Source organism: Macaca fascicularis, chromosome Y (genome assembly GCF_037993035.2).
Source record: "Macaca fascicularis isolate 582-1 chromosome Y, T2T-MFA8v1.1".
In the NCBI taxonomy this organism is placed as follows: Eukaryota; Metazoa; Chordata; class Mammalia; order Primates; family Cercopithecidae; genus Macaca; species Macaca fascicularis.
In genome coordinates this window covers 8,907,694-8,930,969 of record NC_132903.1, presented here as the reverse complement: position 1 = coordinate 8,930,969, position 23,276 = coordinate 8,907,694, and the positions used below count along the sequence as shown (strand labels likewise).

At 40.9% G+C, this 23,276-nt stretch overlaps 1 pseudogene; it reads right to left on the bottom strand.

Moving 5' to 3' along the window:
- Window positions 1-23,276, bottom strand: part of LOC141409576 (polypeptide N-acetylgalactosaminyltransferase 15-like) — a 43,405-nt pseudogene that overhangs the window by 6,000 nt on the left and 14,129 nt on the right.

Sequence of the window (23,276 nt, the reverse complement as noted above, 5' to 3'; positions counted from 1 at the left end):
ATAGGACATTTCCAAAGCATGAATTAACAGAAATGTTTAAAAGAGAAATGAAGCCCTCTGCTAAAGATCTTCTCGCTGACCAGTAAGGGTGCCATACTCCTTGCAAAAGTCACCAAATGAACAAAGATGGATACCTGTGAATCAAAGAATTGATACCCAAATGAATATAAGAAGAAAAAGGTACCTAACTGGTAGACTTTATGAAAGAAAGCCTGTCATTTATTCACATTTCATTTTATAGTATACTTACAACAGTTATTGAGTTCTTGAGGTTAAATCACTTTCCCAGGAACAGTAGCTCCTAAGAGGTCAGAGTGTTATATTAAGTAGCTAATCAGACATCAGGAGGGTAGGAGAGGACATTCCTCAACCCCCGCAACCTCCAAGGATGTCAGACCACTATAAGGTGTTGGTCAGGCAGTTGTTAACTGTCTCTCTAAAATAATAGTTGATTGCAGCTGGCAGCAGGGAAAGGCAGTCTCCCAACAGATAGAAAAACCTGAAACTGGTGATCTGGTTCCCGATACAGTCTCAGGAGTTGGGCAAGTGGACTAATGCATGCACACTAAGAGGCAAAATGGTGCCGTTTTTTTGCGGGACAATCAGAGATGGGAGAGACCAAACAGAGTTCAGGAGAGCCCTTCATTATTAAGGCGATTACCAGCTCCGTCGGACTAGGGTCCGGAAAGTCTGAGCCCCCAAAAAAGGGATCAGTCACCAAGCAGTTTGTGGTGGGAGTTACATGCTGCAGGAAGTGTACTCGCAGAAATGAGAAGAAAGGCAGTTAATCATTCTTTTACATTTGTTACACTACATGTCTTACATCCTTGGGAATACATGTTTTTGTAGCATATACTTATCAATCTTATGATATTGCAGCTGTGCTGGGAAGGTAAGCAAGAACTCTCTGACCTGCAACGAATGTAAAACAAGTGAGAACAGATAAGGCTTGCTGACCACAGAAAGAAAAGTAGGCAGTTAGTATTCTTCTCTAACTTAGACTACATGGGTGCTACACTACACTAAGCCATGAGGGGAAAGTTAATTTTCTGGCTTTACGTCTTATAAAAGTCATGAATTCCTTCTTTATCCCCACCTTTAGTGCTCGCCATAAATGTGGATTAATAAAGAGCACCACAATTGTTTATCTCTTCCTGTGTAGGCACATATTCTTCCTGGGGGACTAGTTGGTATTTTTGTAGTGCCAACATTTTGGTGGTAGTTGTTTGGTCCACTACTGCTTCAATACTTCTGATGAGGAGAGGTAAAAGACAAGGCAGTATTAGACACTCTCTGATTATAGCTATAAAACCAATTATTAAGGTTTTAAAGCCTCCAAACCTTGAGAACCATACTCTAAAAAGTGAGTTTGGGCTCTACCCAGACTAAATCTGGACTGGGACATAGACTAACTTCCTCCTTCTGGCAGTAATTTCCATAACAGCTCTTCCATTGTCATTGATTTGTAAGCAGAAGTTGATCATATTAAGCTTGCCCTAAACTCCTCCTTCTGAGGCTAGGAGGTAGGCTAATGCTAGTCTATTTTGGTATATGGTATCTCTCATTTGAGTGGCATGTATGACTAACAGATCCAAGGCTTGGGCTATCTAGCTGACTATGATTTCCAGTACAGCTTGCAATCTTATGAGTCGTTTTAACATGTAAATAGGAGTGTGGCACCTCCATGATCCATCTTGGACTTATGTAGCTTGTCCATAATATTTGATAATTCTTTCAGGAGGCCAATCCTTTCAACTACCTCTCTTAATGTCTTTTTTTGTGTTTGTGTTTATCTTTTCTACAGTACTTATCTGAGTAAAGATGTTTCTTCTGGTCTTTTTTCATTATACACCAGGTAACTTAAATCTTTCTCGTGTTTCAATAGGAGCAAGAAGGACAATCTTATTATCCTTAACACACAGGCTTCAATCCACTTCTCAGGAAATAGTTGATAGGCTTTTGTCCCACAGCTCCAGTATAGTCCTGCCGGTGCTTTCCAAACATTTGGAGCATCTAGTTGATGCCACAACTGATTCAGCGCAGGAAACAGAGAGAGAGAGTTAAAATCTGATACAGAGGAATTGTCCATGACACTTCTCTACTGTGTCTTATTCTTAGACTCTTTAAAATATTGCTGATTTAAACAAGTCTTATCTCCTACTTGAGTTTGAAAGTCTTTCCCATCATGCTACGTAGTATCTTCCAATTATAGGAGTTTTTAATAGCCAGACACTTGGGTCACAGACAGAGTAACTGACTTGATTACAAATACATGTCCCCAGGGGAGTTCTTGTACATTCATATTGTTTGAAATAACAGGGTTTTCATTATACTTTTACCAGACCAAGCTTCTATCATACAATGATGACAGTTATCTTGGTTTCCTTCTGTACGTGTTAGCATTATTGTCACTGGTGTGATTAAGTTTACATTACGCATGGGCATCCTCCTGGGCAACAAGTTTGATAGCAATTGCAAAGATGGCATGACAGCAAAACAATCAGAATAAGCAATAGTATACCTAAATATGCAGATTCAATCTATATTTACTTATCTAGCACTGACTTCCTCAGACTTTGGCTGTGCATAGACTGGTCAGCTTCCGGTTGTATGACTAGAGCAGGGCTTGATGTTTCCTCAAGCTTCAGCCATGTGTTGACCAACCAGCCTCTAGTGTGGTCAGAGCAGGGCAGTCGTCTTTTCCTGCTGTGCCTTGGTTCCTCCACAAGATCAGTCAAGTTGGATGATGTAGATCTTGCTGACTCATCCACTGGTCTTGGACTGAACTTGCAGGTTTCAGTTGGCTGTGATGGATCCAAGGTATAATACCTGCAACTTTAACAGCGGTAGGGGTAGACATGATCACAATATGGGGAGCATCTCATAAGGGTCCGAAGGTGGTAGGATTCCAGTGTTTAGCCTATACACAGTACTCAGGTTGAAAGGGATAATAAGTATTGCATCTGTAAGGCTAACAGGTATTTGTTTTCTTACTCACTTTCATACTTCTTGCATTCCCTTACCTAATGCCTGCATTTGTCTTCTTGGGGTCAGTTCTCCAATTTATTTTCATCTCTTTGTACATGAGATAGAAGTGGGGGTGGTCGGCTGTATACTATGTCATAGGGTGAATACCCAGTTGATTTACTAGGGATACACCTCACCTGGAGAAGGACCTTGGGCAATACATGATTTTACCTTAAATGAGTCTCTTGGCAAAACTTTTTGTTTGTTTGGTTTTTTTTTTTTTTTTTTTTTTTTGCTTACTTTTGTTTTTCGGTGGTTGTTGTTGTTTGATTTTGGTTTTGTTTTTTGAGACAGAGTCTCACTCTTACTCAGGCTGGTGTGCGGTGGCATGATCTCAATTCACTGCAAGGTCTATCTCCTGAGTTCACACCATCCTCCTGCCTCAGCCTCCCAAGTAGCTGGGACTACAGGCACATGCTGCCACACTGAGCTAATTTTTTTTTTTATTTTTAGTAGAGGTGGGGTTTCACCATGTTAGCAAGGATGATCTTGATCTCCTGACCTTGTGATCCACCTGCCTCAGCCTCCCAAAGTGCTGAGATTACAGGTATGAGCCACCATGCCTGGCCAGTAAAACTTCTTTAACAGTTGTTTCAGTGTCCGGTTTAATCTTTCAACCGTTCCAGAACTTTGTGGGCTCTAGACTGTCTAATTTTTAACATCGGAGTTAGTTACTATACTTCTATCACAAAAGCAGATCCGTTGTCTGAGCCTAAAGTTAGAGGCAATCCAAATCTAAGAATAATGTCTTTTCACAATACTGTGGTTACTTCTTAGGCTTTTTCTGTCCTAGTGGGGAATTATTTGACTTATCCTGAGAAAGTGCAAACACTAGCATGTACCAATAGCACCCTGCTGTAAACAGTCCAGTAAAGTCGACAAGCAAATTCTCACAAGGTACCACTCTTGTCTCTTTAATTCTTGGGACTGAACTAGCCCTTTCCTCAGATTGTTCTGAGCACAAGTCACACACTGTTTGCAAATAGGTAGCATGATAATAGTAAGGCACATTACATAAAATTGCTGCCTTACAAGAGTTTCTAAAACATTTTTTCTTATGTGCGTTCCATGATGAAACTGTTTTAGATGGGGGTAGGTGGGTGGCGGGGCAGCTGTTGCTTCTTGGATGGCTAGCTTTTCATCTGAGAACTTCCATCAGCCTTCTTCTATGTAACTTCCTCTTTCTTGTTCAAACCTGGGGCTTTTTCTGGGACACCTTATAATTTGCTTTACATAGTAGACATAGGAAGTCCTCAGTGCCTTCATAACAATCTTGCTTAGTAGGGGCTGCAAACAAAGACCATTTATATACTGTAACAGGAGACAGTTGTCATTTGGTGGGGCAAGAGCCTTGAGATCAAATGCTAATGCCTCTTTAAAGGTAGTTTTTGAACCCTTGTGGGAGTCGACTCCAAGTATATTGTGTTTCACCTCATTGGAATGCAAAAATTGGTTGGCTTACTGGAGCTACCTTGAGAAAAAGAAAATATCCTTTCACGTATAGCCTTCACTCCTCAGTTTTTTGCAAGGTAAGGGTTAATACCATGGCTTTCGTTCACTTCAGGCCTAGAGTCATATTTCCTTCTGGCCTGAAAGAGATTCGAGCTTGGAGTTTCTTAAGCATGTTCTTCCCTAATGGGCACTGGGCACTTTGGCACATACAGAAATTTATGCTGGACCCCTTGACTTCCAATAACACACACCTCCTGGACTGACAGTAAGGCCTGTTTTTTGTTGTTGTTTTTTGTTTTGCTTTGTTTTGTTTTTATTTGGACACTCCAGTTGCCCTGACTATAGTAGCAATGTTTTTAGATAGTGGCCTTACTGGTCATGTCACCACCGAGTGCTCAGCATCAGTATCTATTATAAAGTCTCTATTTTCATAGAGACTAAGGGCTCCCAGGGGCCCACAGAGATGGATCCTGGTCTGTCTTAGACTTCACAATTTTCAGTTCTGGCCTGGCTGACCAGGTCAGCTTCTGTTTTCAAAATGCAATGGCTGGCAGCTGCTGGCCTTTGCCATGTCTCAGGTCCTTGGCTGCTGCCTCTTTCCTGTTCTCCTTCTGGACATTTATTCTTTCAATGCAATTTCTATTTGCATCTTTCACATTGATCCTTCTCAAGCCTAGGCTGGTCCTCTTGTCCTGGCCTAGCTTGTCCTCTTCCATGAATACATCCTCTCACAAATCCACTCTCTTTTTCTACCAGGGCAGTAACCAACAAATCAGCTTTTTCCTTAGCTTGCAGTTTGCCTCTTTCTTGGCTTCTTCCTCTAGATTAATAAACACCTTGGTAGCCACTTGAGTGAGCTGGGTGATATTCATAGCCTTGAACTTTTCAACTTCTGAAGCTTTCTTCTGATATCACCTTGTGCCTGGCCCACAAATGCCCCTTTAACCATGCACTGGTTCCCTGCTGCTTCTGGGTCAAAAGGTGTGGGTCAAAAGAGCTGGTAAACCTCACAAAGCCTCTCATAGAACTTACTGGGATTTCATCTGCTTTCTGAAGGACCTCTGAAACCTTTCCAATGTTTGTTGCCTTTTTCTCTCCAGCCTAATGCCCTAAATCAGAGCCTCTCGGTATCTCAGCAAGTTCAGCAGCCCTTGTGCCTGCTTTGGGTCCCAGCCTAGGTCAGTTTCCATTGGTAAAGCCTGTTGTGCTTACTGTTTGACATCTGTCATGCCTACTGGGATGTTGCTTTCTAACCACTGATGAGCCCTTTGTATTTATCTGCAGCATTCTTCTGTACTGAACAGTGATAGAAGTTGTTTGCATTCTGCCCAAGTTGAGTTGTGGGTTAGAAACATGGACTGCATTAAATCAGTGAGAGCCTGGGGCTTCTCCATATAGGAAGGAATAAGCTATCTCCAGTTGAAAATGTCTGTAGTAGAGAAGGGCTAATAACCATAAAGCCGTTCTCCTCCTTGAATCTCATTTTGTGCATCTAAATAGATCTGTCCCCTAGTTTCAATGAGGAACATCTACATGACTTGACTGCATCCTGACCGGAGACAGCCAGCATCATCATGGAGTTCCTCCTTTGATTTATTGGGCAGTGGCACTGGCTTTTCCATACGTGGTGAAGTTTAGGGGGTACTCTCCTCTGAGTCTGATGCTCCAGAGGCAGCTGCTGAAACGGCTTCCTGCCTAAGCCTTGCCAGTTACAAAAAAGCAGGGCAGAAAAGCTGGAAGTTCAAAAAATAAGAGCGCATCTCCCACTGCAAAGGAATACAGCTCATCACCAGCAACAGATCAAACCTGGACAGAGAATGACTTTGACGAGATGAGAGAAGAAGTCTTCATTCTATCAAACTTCTAAGAGCTAAAGGACGAATTACATACCTAGCACAAAGAAACTAAAAATCTTGAAAAAAGAGTGGAAGAATTGATAACCAGAATAATTAATGCAGAGAAGGCCATAAATGAACGGACAGAGATGAAAACCATGACACGAGAAATACATGACAAATGCACAAGCTTCAGTAACCGACTCGATCAACTGGAAGAAAAAGTATGAGCGATTGAGGATCAAATGAATGAAATGAAGCAAGAAGAGAAACCTAAAGAAAAAAGAAGAAAAAGAAATGAACAAAGCCTGCAAGAAGTATGAGATTATGTAAAAAGACAAAATCTACATCTGATTGGGGTGCCTGAAAGTGAGGCGGAAATGCAACCAAGTTGGAAAATACTCTTCAGGATATCATCCAGGAGAACTTCCCCAACCTAGTAGGGCAGGCCAACATTCAAATCCAGGAAATATAGAGAACGCCACAAAGCTACTCTTCAAGAAGAGCAACTCCAAGACACATAATTGCCAGATTCACCAAAGTTGAATTGCAGGAAAAAAATCTTAAGGGCAGTCAGAGAGAAAGGTCGGGTTACCCACAAAGGGAGGCCCATCAGACTAACAGCAGATCTCTCAGCAGAAACTCTCAAGCCAGAAGAGAGTGGGGGCCAATATTCAACATACTTAAAGAAAAGAATTTTAAACCCAGAATTTCATATCCAGCCAAACTAAGTTTCATAAGTGAAGGAGAAATAAAATCCTTTACAGATAAGCAAATGCTTAGAGATTTTGTCACCACCAGGCCTGCCTTACAAGAGACCCTGAAGGAAGCACTAAAGATGGGAAGGAACAACCGGTACCAGCCACTGCAAAAACATGCAAAAATGTAAAGACTATCGAGGCTAGGAAGAAACTGCATCAACTAACGAGCAAAATAACCAGTTAATATCATAATGACAGGATCAAGTTCACACATAACAATATTAACCTTAAATGTAAATGGACTAAATGCTCCAATTAAAAGACACAGACTGGCAAACTGGATAAACAGTCAAGACCCATCAGTTTGCTGTATTCAGGAGACTCATCTCACATGCAGAGACATACATAGACTCGAAATAAAGGGATGGAGGAAAATCTACCAAGCAAATGGAGAACAAAAAAAAGCAGGGGTTGCAATACTAGTCTCTGATAAAACACACTTTGAACCCCCAAAGATCAAAAGAGACAAAGAAGACTATTACATAATTGTAAAGGATCAATTAAACAGGAAGAGCTGACTATCCTAAATATATATGCACCTAATACAGAGCACCCAGATTCATAAAGCAAGTCCTTAGAGACTTACAAAGAGACTTAGAGTCCCATACAATAATAATGGCAGACTTTAACAGCCCACTGTCAACATTAAACAGATCAACGAGACAGAAAGTTAACAAGGATATCCAGGAATTGAACTCATCTCTGCAGCAAGCAGACCTAATAGACATCTACAGAATCTCCACCCAAATCAACTGAATATAGCTTCTTCTCAGCACCACATCGCACTTATTCCAAAATTGACCACATAATTGGAAGTAAAGCACTCCTCAGCAAATGTACAAGAACAGAAATTATAACAAACAGTCTCTCAGATGACAGTGCAATCAAACTAGAACTCAGGACTAAGTAACCCAATCCAAACAGCCAAACTACTCTGAGGGACTGCTCTGAGTGACTACTGGGTACATCACAAAATGAAGGCAGAAATAAAGATGTTCTTTGAAACCAAAGAGAACAAAGATACAACACACCAGAATCTCTGGGACACATTTAAAGCAGTGTGTAGAGGGAAATTTATAGCACTAAATGCCCACAAGAGAAAGCTGGAAAGATCTAAACTTGACACTCTAACATCACAATTTAAAGAATGAGAAAAGGAAGAAGAAACACATACAAAAGCTAGCAGAAGACAAGAAATAACTAAGATCAGGGCAGAACTGAAGGAGATAGAGACACAAAAAACGCTCCAAAAAATCAAAGAATCCAGGAGTTTGTTTTTCAAAAAGATCAACAAAATTGACAGACCGCTAGCAAGACTAATAAAGAAGAAAAGAGAGAAGAATCAAATAGACGCAATAAAAAATGATAAAGGGGATATCACCACTGACCCCACAGAAATACAAACTATCATCAGAGAATACTATAAACACCTCTATGCAAATAAACTAGAAAATCTAGAAGAAATGGATAATTTCCTGGACACTTACACTCTCCCAAGACTAAACCAGGAAGCAGTTGAATTCCTGAATAAACCAATAGCAGGCTCTGAAACTGAGGCAATAATTAATAGCCTACCAACCAAAAAAAGTCCAGGACCAGATGGATTCACAGCTGAATTCTACCAGAGGTACAAGGAGGAACTGGTACCATTCCTTCTGAAACTCTTCCAATAAATAGAAAAAGAGGGAATCCTCCCTAACTCATTTTATGAGGCCAATATCATCCTGATACCAAAGTCTGGCAGAGACACAACAAAAAAAGAGAATTTTAGACCAATATGCCAGATGAACATTGTTGCAAAAATCCTCAATAAAATACTGGCAAACCGGATGCAGCAGCACATTAAAAAGCTTATCCACCATGATCAAATGGGCTTCATCCCTGAGATGCAAGGCTGGTTCAACATACGCAAATCAATAAACGTAATCCAGCATATAAACACAACCAAAGACAGGAAGCACATGATTATTTCAATACATGCAGAAAAGGCTTTTGACAAAATTCAACAGCCCTTCATGCTAAAAACACTCAATAAATTCGGTATTGATGAAATGTATTTCAAAATGATAAGAGCTATTTATGACAAACCCACAGCCAATATCATACTGAATGGGCAAAAACCGGAAAAATTCCCTTTGAAAACTGGCACAAGACAGGGATGCCCTCTCTCACCACTCCTGTTCAACATAGTGTTGGAAGTTCTGGCTAGGGCAATCAGGCAAGAGAAAGAAATCAAGGGTATTCAGTTAGGTAAAGAAGAAGTCAAATTATCCCTGTTAGCAGATGACTTGATTGTATATTTAGAAAACCCCATTGTCTCAGCCCCAAATCTCCTTAAGCTGATAAGAAACTTCAGCGAAGTCTCAGGATACAAAATTAATGTGCAAAAATCACAAGCATTCTTATACACCAGTAACAGACAAACAGAGAGCCAAATCATGAATGAACATCCATTCACAATTGCTTCAAAGAGAATGAAATACCTAGGAATCCAACTTACTAGGGATGTAAAAGACCTCTTCAAGGAGAACTACAAACCACTGCTCAGTGAAATAAAAGAGGACACAAACAAATGGAAGAACATACCATGCTCATGGATAGGAAGAATCAATATCGTGAAAATGGCCATACTGCCCAAGGTAATTTATAGATTCAATGCCATCTCCTTCAAGCTACCAATGAGTTTCTTCACAGAATTGGAAAAAACTGCTTTAAAGTTCATATGGAACCAAAAAAGACCCCGCATTGCCACGACAATCCTAAGTCAAAATAACAAAGCTGGAGGCATCACGCTACCTGACTTCAAACTATACTACAAGGCTAGAGTAACCAAAACAGCATGGTACTGGTACCAAAATAGAGATATAGACCAATGGAACAGAACAGAGTCCTCAGAAATAATACCACACATCTACAGCCATCTGATCTTTGACAAACCTCAGAAAAACAAGAAATGGGGAAAGGATTCCCTATTTAATAAATGGTGCTGCGAAAATTGGCTAGCCATAAGTAGAAAGCTGAAACTGGATCCTTTCCTTACTCCTTATACAAAAATTAATTCAAGATGGATTAGAGACTTAAATGTTAGACCTAATAACATAAAAACCCTAGAAGAAAACCTAGGTAATACCACTCAGGACATAGGCATGGGCAAAGACTTCATGTCTAAAACACCAAAAGCAACAGCAAAAAAAGCCAAAATTGACAAATGGGATCTAATTAAACTAAAGAGCTTCTGCACTGCAAAAGAAGTTACCATCAGAGTGAACAGGCAACCTACAGAATGGGAGAAAATTTTTGCAATCTACTCATCTGACAAAGGGCTAATATCCAGAACCTACAAAGAACTCAAACAAATTTACAAGAAAAAAACAAACAACCCCATCAAAAAGTGGGCAAAGGATATGAACATACAGTTCTCAAAAGAAGACATTCATACAGCCAACAGACACATGAAAAAATGCTCATCATAATTGGCCATCAGAAAAATGCAAATCAAAACCACAATGAGATACCATCTCACACCAGTTAGAATGGCAATCATTAAAAAGTCAGGAAACAACAGGTGTTGGAGAGGATGTGGAGAAATAGGAACACTTTTACACTGTTGGTGGGATTGTAAACTAGTTCAACCATTATGGAAAACAGTATGGCGATTCCTCAAGGATCTAGAACTAGAAGTACCATATGACCCAGCCATCCCATTCTTGAGTATATACCCAAAGGATTATAACTCATGCTGGTATAAAGACACATGCACACGTATGTTTATTGTGACACTATTCACAATAGCAAAGACGTGGAATCAACCCAAATGTCCATCAGTGACAGACTGGATTAAGAAAATGTGGCACATATACACCATGGAATACTATGCAGCCATAAAAACGGATGAGTTTGTGTCCTTTGTAGGGACATGGATGCAGCTTGAAAACATCATTCTCAGTAAACTATTGCAAGAACAGAGAACCAAACGCCGCATGTTCTCACTCATAGGTGGGAACTGAACAATGAGATCACTTGGACTTGAGAAGGGGAACATCACACACCGGGGCCTATAATGGGGAGGGGGAAAGGGGAGGGATTGCATTAGGAGTTATACCTGACATAAACGATGAGTTGATGGGTGCTGACGAGTTGATGGGTGCAGCACACCAACATGGCACAGGTATACATATGTAACAAACTTGCACGTTATGCACATGTACCTTAGAACTTAAAGTATAATAATAAAAAAATAAAATAAAAAGTAAAAATATAAATAAATAAATAAATAAATAAATAAATAAATGAAACATAAGTAGGTGGAGTCTCTAGCTCCTCTGGTAGGACCTCTAGGACAGGTTTTTTTCTGTTTTCCTTACTGCTCTTTTTCCTGGGCCTATGCTATGTGGGTTCTTTCTATGGTGCCCTGGTTTTCATGAACCACTAAAATCTTACAATAATGTTTAGAGCAGGCTGTGGCCATTTTTGGTGGTTCTGAATCACACTCAGCCAGAAGTCTATGTATGGAAACTAATCAGGGTGCCTAGATTGTTAACACTCCAGTTCTGGTTACTACCTTAAACATATGGCCAATTATCTACTTATCTATTGTCCTTTCAGCTGGCCACCTAACATTAAAAGAGGTCCAGTCAATTTCACAAAAGGTTCTCAACCTCTGTGGTGTTAACTTCATTCCATAATCACCATCAAACCCTTTCATAAAGTTCTTTAACATACATTCTAATGGAGTTGGCTTCAACATTTTTCCTGCCTTTTCCTCCCTTTCGGTGCACTTTCACTCTCAGATTCACCAGACTGGGTCCTATTACAGGAGGATCGGAAGCTGCTTGGCCAGTTCATAGTCAGCTACTGCTGTGAAGCTATGAAACAAATCCTGTCATCCCACACTTGCTTCAGAGGACAGTCTGCGCTAGGAGACTTGTGTCTCCCCACATCACTCCATGCATTAGCCTCTCCAAAGACCATCTCTTTCACACACTTTCACACATATCTCCTGCCCCAGGACTCCTCATCAGAGGGAAAAAACCTCACTAGTATCCTGGGTAGTTCACACACACCCATACACTACCCATACTAGTAGTATGGGTAGGTTCACACACACCAGTTGGGGTGGCAAGCCACTATTGTCCCTCTGCCAGCAATTTCTACTTTTCTGCACTTGCCGCTCTATTGGCCCATTTTCTCCCTTTTCCAGTTTCCCAGTTACTGCCCTTTAGTTAAAGCGATGAGCTCTTCTCTCCACTTTGTTTGCTTGCACCTCCTCTGTTCTCTCTCATTCTTTTATTAAAGTGGTGATCTCCTCTCACCATTTTCAGTTCCCTATCCTGACCAACTTGCGAGCCTCTTTCACATCTTGTGTAGGTTAGGGCATGAGTTTCGTCCAAGTCATTGGGACCCTCCAGTTGTTTACTCTCTGGAGTTGGATTAATTGTCACATCCTGGGAGGTGATCAGGCTCCCCTTCCATCTTTATGAGACGGGCTTACCTAGGACATGACCTTACTGCAGTTCAGTAGTCTGCCTATGCCCTATTCCTGTGACTCTCCTGCAACTCCCCAGTCAGTTCGGTTTGTGCTGTCATGGGAAGGCTCCAAGACATGGGCGGTTCTTCTTCTGTGCTAAATCTTATCCAGTGGTGCCAAGGGTTCCAAGTCTCCTGTGTCCTGTTGCTCTATGCCACAGGCAAAGGAGATAAATATCTGCTGTCTCCAATCCAGGATGAGCCCCCAGAAAAGTTTCAAGATACTCAGAGACAGAAGAGATAGAACAGAGTTCAGGAAAGCCGTTTATTGTTAAGGTGACCACCAGCTCAGTCCTACTAGGGTCCAAAAATTCTGAGCCCTGAACAAAGGGATCAATCATCTTTTAAGCAGTTTGTGGTGGGAGTTACGTGCTGCAGGAAGTGTACTAGCACAAGCAAGAACAAAGGCAATTAATCATTCTTTTACTTTTGTTATACAACATGTCCTACATCCTTGGGAGTATATGTTTTTGTAACATATACTTATCAATCTTATGACATTGCAGCTGTGCTGGGGAGGTAAGTGAGAACTCTCTGAGCCTCAAGAAATGTGAAAAGTAATGAGAACAGATAAGGCTTGCTGAGCACAGAAGGAAAAACAGGCAGTTAGTATTCTTCTCTAACTTAGACTACAGGGGTGCTACACTACACTAAGCCCTGAGGGGAAGGTTAATTTTCTGGCTTTACATATTGTAACTTTCATGTTTTCCTTCTTCAGTTTAACTGGTTTATGACTTTCCTCTGGGAATGCTCCACTGGTATCGCCTCAAGTGAGCATGCGTATAATTTCAGTAAATATACTGCTCATGCTCCCCTCCCAGGTGCTAACAGGCTGCTGCACATGTAGACTGCCCACTCCAGGGGAAGAATCAGGGAAGAAGGGATGCAAGACCCCAGAAGCATGACAGTGTATAAGACCCCAAGTCAAAGGTCAAACCGCGCACTTGATCTCTCAAGTTGCCAACTTGGCCCTATTCCAAATGTACATTACTTCCTCTCATTCCTGCTGTAATTTTTTTTTATTTTTTATTATGTATTTATTTATTTATTTTTCTGAGATAGAGTCTTGCTCTGGCTCCCAGACTGGAGTGCAGTGGAGTGATACCAGCTCACTGCAAACTTCACCTGCCTACCTCAAGTCATCCTTCCACGTCAGCCTCCCGAGTAGCTGGCAGTACAGGTGCACACCACCATGCCCAACTAATTTTTGTAATTTTTTGTAGACATAGGATTTCACTATGTTTTCCAGGCTCATCTTGAGCTCCTGGTAAACTTTTTAATAAATTCTTATTCCTGCTCTAAAACTTGCTCTGGTCTCTCACTCTGCCTTATGCCCCTCTGTTGAGTTCTTTCTTCTGAGAAGGCAAGAATTGAGGTTAATGCAGACACATTTAGATTCACTGCTAATAACAAGAGCTAAAGGTTGATCTCAGGTTTCTGAATCTTTTTGCCATCCATCCATTCCACCAATGAATGTTTATGGAGGACCTACTATGTGCATGGCATTGAACTAGGCCTTGGAAATTTAAAGATCAGCACAATAAAAACTGTTTCTGCCCTTTTTGAACTTGTAAGTCTGTGGAACATTTATTGAGCACAGTCTTCTTCTTTTTTTTTTTTTTTCTTTAGGCGGAGTCTCATTCTGTCACCAGGCTGGAGTGCAGTGGCATGATGTTGGCTCACTGCAAACTCCGCTTTCTGGGTTCAAGTTATTCTCATGCCTCTTCCTTCTGAGTAAGTGGGACTACAGGTTTGTTCCACCATACTCAGCTAATTTTTGCATTTTTTATTAGAGACAGGGTTTCACTATATTAGCCAGGATGGTCTCCATCTCTTGACCTCGTGTTCCACCTGCCTTGGCCTAACAAAGTGCTGGGATTACAGGCATGTGCCACTGCACCCAGCCGAGCACCTTCCATGTAGCAAATACATTTCTGCCTTCCACCAATTCCAGACCGAACTACAGAGGGTACCTGCTTTATGGACCTCCAATTATTTCTGGAAAAGGATGGTGTCTACATTTGAGGATTACTCTTTCAATGTTAGAGAGCTAAGAGACAAGAAGTACTAAAATGTTGGATTAGTTATACTTCTAGTTCTACTCCTGGTTCTCTCCCCACTTTTCTTTAGCAACTCTCTTTCATGGGGCCTTGGTTTTCTATTTTATGGAATGAAGGACTTGGGTGAATACAAACAAGCAGCTAAAAAAATCCTGCAATCACCAACTGGACAAGGAAACTCAATTTTCCCAAAAGTAGACTAGTCATGCTCTAAAGAAACATGCCAGTATCCAATTTCTGTAACTGTCTAGAACAAAGTATATATTCACAGGCACTTCTAATTGCACCAACAAATATGAGAAGAAGGTTGGAGTTCTGAAAATAATTTGCATGCTATTGCATTAGGCTGGACAACATGCCACGTCCTAGTGAACCTGTCTGATGGCAAGTTAGTCTGGCACATCAAAAATTATGCAATATTTAACACTTCTTTCAGAGTTATTTATAAATGCAATTTGTGCCAATGTTAAGAAAATGTCCTCTGAAAGCAAAGAGCTAATAGTAAATTGACATTCCAAGAGAGAAAAACAGATGCTTTGGCCAAAAGAAACCCAAAAGATTAAAAACCAGAGAAGCTCTGTGGACATCTACAGAACTCTGTGGAAAGCCACTTTCTCCCCATTGTCCATTGAATAAAGTCTAAACTCTTTAGCCTGACCTCCAAGGGCTCCAGAGTCCTCCTCAGCTCCTCCTCTGGATGTCTGAGTTGAACACATGCAGCCATTCTTCAGATGTGACCTCCCCTGAAAAGGAGTCTGTCATGAGCCTATCTAGGATGAATCACTCCACCTTTGTGAACATTATCTCTTCCAAAGGAACACCTGCCCAACCAGGAACCTGACAAGCTATGAGTATGGTTCTGTATCCCCTGCAGGACCCTCCTAGGAGCTGTCACAGAGCAGGTGCTTGGTTGACCTTTGTTGACCATTAGTAGCCATGACAATAATGATGGTATTAATAGTAAAAAAAATAAAAATAAAAAAAAAATGCTTACTCAGTTCCAGGCAATCTTCTAAGTGCTTTGGATTTATTAACATTTGTACTCATCCTGACAACAGAAGGAAGGCTTAACAAACAAGGAAGCAGAAACACTGAGTGTTTAAGTAACCAATACTTAAACCGAGACCATCTTGTTCGTGGAGTAGATGGACTTAAAATCATCAGACTATACAGCTTCTAGATCAGTATCTAGAATTAGACACATGCTTCCACTTTCCACAGATGGAGATAGACAAGGAGTCTAAAGAGCAACAAATATGCTAGTTAATAGCTGAGCTGGGTCCTTGTCAGAGTTTTCCTTTCAATCCCAATGCCTTCCTGGAGGAACAAAGGAGGATGTGGTTAGTAGCATTTCTCCTGTACCAGGAAAGGAACCAGTGCCACTCTGTGTAATAGTGTGACTCACCAATGGGGTCCAAGAGGAGACTGTAGCCTGCTTAGACCTTGGGAATTACTGTTGAGCCCTGGGACTCTGTATTATTAACACTTTCCCCAGCTAAAGAAACAAAGAACCTTGTTGTCCAAAGAACCCCGACACACCCCGGGCCCGGGAGGCTATTTTCATTTATGGAAGGGATTGTCTCTAGAATGGGGAGGAGGCAGAGCCCTGAGGACCAGGGCAGAAGGGGAGGCACTGAGGCTTCTCTACGGGGCTTCCCTACCAAGCTGGCCCTGCACTCAGGCATGTCTTTCCAGTTAAGGGGTCTAGACTTCATCTGTAACATGCAAACTCATGTCAGACACACACTCCAGCAGCGTGGACTGCTGAGGGGCTTGTGGGAGCTGCTCCAGGACTGTTGTGGATTCTGGAAATCTTGTCTTTGGAGCCTCCACTTTCAGCACAGCAAGTATTAATGTGAACCCCCTTCCCACATTAGACAGAATTTATGGGTTATTCTGGAAGAATTGGACTGAGCAGCAGGGGACCAATTGATAATGTACTGTTTGTAGATGTTTAGTTAAATGTGTAAAATATTTATTTTTCTGTGGCTTTTTTGGGCTCTATTTTTATATTTAATATTTATTTTATGTGTTGGATCATTTCATAGCCTTGAGCCCATTGCTCAAAGCTGAAAGAAGGCCTGGCCTTGAGACCTGTCTCATTGCTTCTCTGTGCCAACCCCTCCCCTGGCTCCAGGTGAAGGATCACATCCCATAGATGTCATCCCATAAAGATTAGGGAGCTTCAGGCCAAGGCCAGCTGTAATGTCCCATGGAGAAGCTGGAGAGACAAAGGACAGCCTCACCAGGTGGAGGAGCCACTTAAGACAGGGCAGCTGGAGGGAAGTTCAGGCCAGGATCTTCTGTTTTCCCCTCCAGGCAAGAGAAAGGAGCCGTCCCTGGCCCACCTCCTGCTGGTGGCCCTGTGCTGAACACAGAATCTCACACCTGGCTCTCTCCTTACCTTGCTCAAGGAGCAGGCCCCTGGACTATACCTGTAGAATGTTTCTTTGAATGATACCAGCCAGGTCTCAGCAATGCAAATCTTGTCCCTCAGGGTGGCCTCCTGGTCAAGCGGGGAGTGGGCATCCTGATTTCCATAGGTGTGCACTACTTGAGAGCAGGGAAGGATGTTAGTGGAGCCACCACAGAGTCAGGCATGCTGTGAAAGGAGAAGATAAACACCTTGGCATTCCACCTTTAAGAACGGTGGGAAATAAGGAGACCTGTCTATGAGGGGCTGGTAGAATGCACAGGAAATTGTAAGCAAACAATGGTGAAGATGATTATGGTCCTCAGGTTGGGGTAGAGTTTCCAGATTTGGAATTTCTGGACATGGGAGTGATGGGGTGGAGGGAATGGGGCAGTTGTCGCAAAATGGGGACAAAGGGGCCATCCCCATGCAACTACCTTAATGTGCTACCCTTCAAACACATGAAGATCTAGTACTTAGAAAGATATAGCATGTAAATGAGCACCCCTACTCCCCAGAGGACACCTCCTTAAGGAAAACGATGTCCCTAGTGGTCCAAATATATCTAAAAGCTTGTGAAATGTGCTACAAAGACACCAGAACCTGTCTGTGGTAGAGACGGAAGCACACTTTTCTAAGACATAGTCTTTACTATTTCAAGAAAGTTCCCTCTGCTGTCCCACTCCCCAATGGCTGGAATTCATTTGGCAGGAAGCCTTTCGTTCCAAATTTAGGGATAAAGGTTAAAGTAGAAGCAGTCCTAGGATTAGCAGCTTGTGAACGGAAATATCGAAACTGGAGTTCCCAAACTGTACACCAAGGTGCTCTAGGGTGCCACAGCAAATTCATGAGATCCAGTGTTTTGTTTTGTTTTGTTTTATTATTTTTTTATTTTTTTATGATATGCATTTCTTTTTTTTTAAAGAAAGCCATTTTATTATATTAATTTTTATTTTTACTTTTTAATTTTTTAATGAATTTATTATTATTATTATACTTTAAGTTCTAGGGTACATGTGCATAACATGCAGGTTTGTTACATATGTATACTTGTGCCATGTTGCTGTGCTGTCCCATCAACTCGTCACCACCCATCAACTCATCATTTACAACAGGTATAACTCCCAGTGCAATCCCTCCCTCCTCCCCCCTCCCCATGATAGGCCCCGGTGTGTGATGTTCCCCTTCCCGAGTCCAAGTGATCTCATTGTTCAGTTCCCACCTATGAGTGAGAACATGCGGCGTTTGGTTTTCTGTTCTTCTGATAGTTTGCTAAGAATGATGGTTTCCACCTGCATCCATGTCCCTACAAAGGACACAAACTCATCCTTTTTTAAGGCTGCATAGTATTCCATGGTGTATATGTGCCACATTTTCTTAATCCAGTCTGTCACTGATGGACATTAGGTTGATTCCAAGTCTTTGCTATTGTGAATAGTGCCACAATAAACATACGTGTGCATGTGTCTTTATAGCAGCAGGATTTATAATCCTTTGGGTATATCCTCAGTAATGGGATGGCTGGGTCATATGGTACATCTAGTTCTAGATCCTTGACGAATCGCCATACTGTTTTCCATAATGGTTGAACTAGTTTACAATCCCACCAACAGTGTAAAAGTGTTCCTATTTCTCCACATCCTCTCCAACACCTGTTGTTTCCTGACTTTTTAATGATTGCCATTCTAACTGGTGTGAGATGGTATCTCATTGTGGTTTTGATTTGCATTTTTCTGATGGCCAATGATGATGAGCATTTTTTCATGTGTCTGTTGGCTGTATGGATGTCTTCTTTTGAGAAATATCTGTTCATATCCTTTGCCCACTTTTTGATGGGGTTGTTTGTTTTTTTCTTGTAAATTTGTTTGAGTTCTTTGTAGGTTCTGGATATTAGCCCTTTGTCAGATGAGTAGATTGCAAAAATTTTCTCCCATTCTGTAGGTTGCCTGTTCACTCTGATGGGAGTTTCTTTTGCTGTGCAGAAGCTCTTTAGTTTAATGAGAGCCCATTTGTCAATTTTGGCTTTTGCTGCCATTGCTTTTGGTGTTTTAGACATGAAGTCTTTGCCCATGCCTATGTCCTGAATGGTACTACCTAGGCTTTCTTCTAGGATTTTTATGATATTAGGTCTAACATTTAAGTCTCTAATCCATCTTGAATTAATTTTTGTATAAGGAGTAAGGAAAGGATCCAGTTTCAGCTCTCTACTTATGGCTAGCCAATTTTCGCAGCACCATTTATTAAATAGGGAATCATTTCCCCATTTCTTGTTTCTCTCAGGTTTGTCAAAGATCAGATGGCTGTAGATGTGTGGTATTATTTCTGAAGACTCTGTTCTGTTCCATTGGTCTATATCTCTGTTTTGGTACCAGTACCATGCTGTTTTGGTTACTGTAGCCTTGTAGTATAATTTGAAGTCAGGTAGCGTGATGCCTCCAGCTTTGTTATTTTGACTTAGGATTGTCTTGGCAATGTGGGCTCTTTTTGGTTCCATATGAACTTTAAAGCAGTTTTTTCCAATTCTGTGAAGAAACTCATTGGTTGCTTGATGGGGGATGGCATTAAATCTATAAATTACCTTGGGCAGTATGGCCATTTTCATGATATTGATTCTTCCTATCCATGAGCATGGTATGTTCTTCCATTTGTTTGTGTCCTCTTTTATTTCACTGAGCAGTGGTTTGTAGTTCTCCTTAATGAGGTCCTTTACATCGCTTGAAAGTTGGATTCCTAGGTATTTTATTATCTTTGAAACAACTGTGAATGGAAGTTCACTCATGATTTGGTTCTCTGTTTGTCTGTTACTGGTGTATAAGAATGCTTCTGATTTTTGCACATTAATTTTGTATCCTGAGACTGCTGAAATTGCTTATCAGCTTAAGGAGATTTGGGGCTGAGACAATGGGGTTTTCTAAATATACAATCATGTCATCTGCAAAGAGGGACAATTTGACTTCTTCTTTTCCTAACTGAATACCCTTGATTTCTTTCTCTTGCCTGATTGCTCCAGCCAGAACTTCCAACACTATGTTGAACAGGAGTGGTGAGAGAGGGCATCCCTGTCTTGTGCCAGTTTTCAAAGGGAATTTTTCCGGTTTTTGCCCATTCAGTATGATATTGACTGTGGGTTTGTCATAAATAGCTCTTATTATTTTGAAATATGTTCCATCAATACCGAATTTATTGAGCGTTTTTAGCAAGAAGGGCTGTTGAATTTTGTCAAAAGCCTGTTCTGCATCTATTGAGATAATCATGTGGTTCTTGTCTTTGGTTCTGTTTATATGCTGGATTACATTTATTGATTTGTGAATGTTGAACCAGCCTTGCATCCCAGGGATGAAGCTACCTTGATCATGGTGGATAAGCTTTTTGATGTGCTGCTGCATCCAGTTTGCTAGTATTTTATTGAGGATTTTTGCTTCGATGTTAATCAGGGATATTGGTCTAAAATTCTCTTTTTTTTTGTTGTGTCTCTGCCACGTTTGGTATCAGGATGATGTTGGCCTCATAACATGAGTTAGGGAGGATTCCCTTTTCTTCCATTGATTGGAATAGTTTCAGAAGGAATGGTACCAGTTCCTCCTTGTACCTCTGGTAGAATTCAGCTGTGAATCAATCTGGGCCTGGACTTTTTTTTGGTTGGTAGGCTCTTAATTATGGCCTCAATTTCAGAGCCTGCTATTGGTCTATTCAGGGATTCAACTTCTTCCTGGTTTAGTCTTGGAAGAGTGTAAGTGTCCAGGAAATTATCCATTTCTTCTAGATTTTCTAGTTTATTTGTGTAGAGGTGTTTATAGCATTCTCTAATGGTAGTTTGTATTTCTGTGGGGTCGGTGGTGATATCCCCTTTATCATTTTTTATTGCATCTATTTGATTCTTCTCTCTTTTCTTCTTTATTAGTCTTGCTAGCAGTCTTTCAATTTTGTTGATCTTTTCAAAAAACCAACTCCTGGATTCATTGATTTTTTGGAGGGTTTTTTGTGTCTCTATGTCCTTCAGTTCTGCTCTGATCTTAGTTATTTCTTGCCTTCTGCTAGCTTTTAAATGTGTTTGCTCTTTCTTCTCTAGTTCTTTTAAATGTGATGTGAGAATGTCAATTTTCGATCTTTCCAGCATTCTCTTGTGGGCATTTAGTGCTATAAATTTCCATCTACACACTGCTTTAAATGTGTCCCAGAGATTCTGGTATGTTTTATCTTTGTTCTCATTGGTTTCAAAGAACATCTTTATTTCTGCCTTCATTCCGTTATGTACACAGTAGTCATTCAGGAGCAGGTTTTTCAGTTTCCATATAATTGAGTGGTTTTGATTGAGTTTCTTAGTCCTGAGTTCAAGTTTGATTGCACTGTGGTCTGAGAGACAGTTTGTTATAATTTCTGTTCTTGTACATTTGCTGAGGAGTGCTTTACTTCCAATTATGTGGTCAATTTTGGAATAAGTGCGATGTGGTGCTGAGAAGAAGCTATATTCAGTTGATTTGGGGTGGAGAGTTCTATAGATGTCTATTAGGACTGCTTGCTGCAGAGATGAGTTCAATTCCTGGATATCCTTGTTAACTTTCTGTCTCGTTGATCTGTCTAATGTTGACAGTGGAGTGTTGAAGTCTCCCACTATTATTGTATGGGACTCTAAGTCTCTTTGTAAATCTCTAAGGACTTGCTTTATGAATCTGGGTGCTGCTGTATTAGGTGCATATATATTTAGGATAGTTTGCTCTTCCTGTTTAATTGATCCTTTACCATTAGGTAATGGCCTTCTTTGTCTCTTTTGATCTTTGATAGTTTAAAGTCTGTTTTGTCAGAGACTAGTATTCAAACCCCTGCTTTTTTTTGTTCTCCATTTGCTTGGTAAATCTTCCTCCATCCCTTTATTTTGAGCCTATGTATGTCTCTGCATGTGAGATGGGTCTCCTGAATACAGCAAACTGATGGGTCTTGACTGTTTATCCAGTTTGCCAGTCTGTGTCTTTTAATTGGAGCATTTAGTCCATTTACATTTAAGGTTAATATTGTTATGTGTGAACTTGATCCTGCCATTATGATATTAACTGGTTATTTTGCTCATTAGTTGATGCAGTTTCTTCCTAGCCTCGATGGTCTTTACATTTTGGCATGTTTTTGCAATGGCTGGTACCGGTTGTTCCTTTCCATGTTTAGTGCTTCCTTCAGGGTCTCTTGTAAGGCAGGCATGGTGGTGACAAAATCTCTAAGCATTTGCTTATCTGTAAAGGATTTTATTTCTCCTTCACTTATGAAACTTAGTTTGGCTGGATATGAAATTCCGGGTTTAAAATTCTTTTCTTTAAGAATGTTGAATATTGGCCCCCATTTCTTCTGGCTTGTAGAGTTTCTGCCGAGAGATCTGCTGTTAGTCTGATGGGCTTCCCTTTGTGGGTAACCCGTCCTTGCTCTCTGGTTGCCCTTAAGATATTTTCATTCATTTCAACTTTGGTGAATCTGGCAATTATGTGTCCTGGTGTTGCTATTCTCGAGGAGTATCTTTGTGGCATTCTCTGTATTTCCTGGATTTGAATGTTGGCCTGCCCTACTAGGTTGGGGAAGTTCTCCTGGATGATATCCTGAAGAGTGTTTTCCAACTTGGTTCCATTTTCCCCCTCACTTTCAGGCACCCCAATCAGACGTAGATTTTGTCTTTTTACATAATCCCATACTTCTTGCAGGCTTTGTTCATTTCTTTTTCTTCTTTTTTTTTAGGTTTCTCTTCTCGCTTCATTTCATTCATTTGATCCTCAATCGCTGATACTCTTTCTTCCAGTTGATCAAATCGGTTACTGAAGCTTGTGCATTTGTCACGTATTTCTTGTGTCATGGTTTTCATCTCTGTCCATTCGTTTATTACCTTCTCTGCATTAATTACTCTAGCTATCAATTCTTCCACTCTTTTTTCAAGATTTTTAGTTTCTTTGCAGTGGGTACGTAATTTCCCCTTTAGCTCTGAGAAGTTTGATGGACTGAAGCCTTCTTCTCTCATCTCGTCAAAGTCATTCTCTGTCCAGCTTTGATCCGTTGCTGGTGATGAGCTGTGCTCCTTTGCATGGGGAGATGCGCTCTTATTTTTTGAATTTCCAGCTTTTCTGCCCTGCTTTTTCCCCATCTTTGTGGTTTTTTTTTTTTTTTTTTTTTTCTTTGAGACGGAGTCTCGCTCTGTCGCCCAGGCTGGAGTGCAGTGGCCAGATCTCAG